The sequence below is a fragment of the Scyliorhinus torazame genome, chromosome 4 (assembly GCF_047496885.1).
Source record: "Scyliorhinus torazame isolate Kashiwa2021f chromosome 4, sScyTor2.1, whole genome shotgun sequence".
NCBI lineage: Eukaryota > Metazoa > Chordata > Chondrichthyes > Carcharhiniformes > Scyliorhinidae > Scyliorhinus > Scyliorhinus torazame.
The window spans coordinates 332,972,214-332,973,376 of NC_092710.1; the positions used below are offsets into that span (position 1 = coordinate 332,972,214).

Here is a 1,163-nt window from a genome sequence, read left to right on the forward strand (position 1 = left end):
CCACCCCCTCCCCTCCCCTCCCCACACCCACACCCCCTCCCCTGCCCTCCCACACCCCCTCCCCTGCCCTCCCCACACCCCCACACCCTCCCCACACCCCCCACCCCCACCCCCTCCCCACACCCCCACCCCACCCCCTCCCCACACCCCCACCCCCTCCCCACACCCCCACCCCCTCCTCCCCACACCCCCACCTCCTCCTCCCCACACCCCCACCTCCTCCTCCCACACCACCCCCACCCCCTCCTCATCCCACACCCCCTCCTCATCCCCACACCCCTCCTCATCCCCACACCTCCTCATCATCCCCAGTTACTGTGAAAAGCCCCTAGTCTCCACATTCCGGCACCTGTTTGGGTACACAGAGGGAGAGTTCAGAATTGTTGCAGCTGTATAGGGTGCTGGTGAGGCCACACCTGGAGTACTGTGTACAGTTTTGGTCTCCTTACTTGAGAAAGGATGTACTGGCACTGGAGTGTGTGCAGAGGAGATTCACTAGGTTGATTCCGGAGTTGAGAGGATTGGCTTGAGGAGAGATTGAGTAGACTGTGACTGTACTCATTAGAATTTAGAAGGATGCAGGGGAATCTTACAGAAACATAAAAAATTATGAATGGAATAGATAGGATAGAAGCTGGGAGGTTGTTTCCACTAGCGGGTGAAACTAGAACTAGGGTTGGTCCCATCAGTGAGCGATGGTGGTATAGCGGTGAGCATAGCTGCCTTCCGAGCAGTTTACCCGGGTTCGATTCCCAGCCATCGCAATAAAAAAAAAAGTTGGAAATTTTAGGGCAGCGCGGTGGCGCAGTGGGTTAGCCCTGTAGCCTCACGCAAGGTAGGTGAATTGACCACGCTAAATTGGCCCTCAATCCTGTTCGGCTGGCGGTCAGCAGCTCCACCCAAAGCTGCAGACTGGCTGTCCGACCTCTCAGAATCTCTCCAAGTTTGCACTGAGTGCTGAATTTGGTGCTTTTTGAGTGCGATAGTGAGAGTTTGGTGACCGAGGGAGTGCTGAATTTGGTGCTTTTTGAGTGCGATAGTGAGAGTTTGGTGACGAGGGAGTGCTGAATTTGGTGCTTTTTGAGTGCGATAGTGAGAGTTTGGTGACCGAGGAAGTTAGGTGAGGAGGGAGTAAGGTGCTCCTTTCATTTTGTTCCCGACAT

General features: G+C 55.5%; 1 non-coding gene across 1 annotated transcript; it reads left to right on the plus strand.

Annotated features, from left to right (window-relative positions):
- Positions 1-692: 692 nt before the first annotated feature.
- Positions 693-764, plus strand: trnag-ucc (transfer RNA glycine (anticodon UCC)). Its single transcript has one exon. It is a non-coding gene; the product is annotated as a tRNA-Gly (tRNA).
- The last annotated feature ends 399 nt before the right edge of the window (positions 765-1,163 follow it).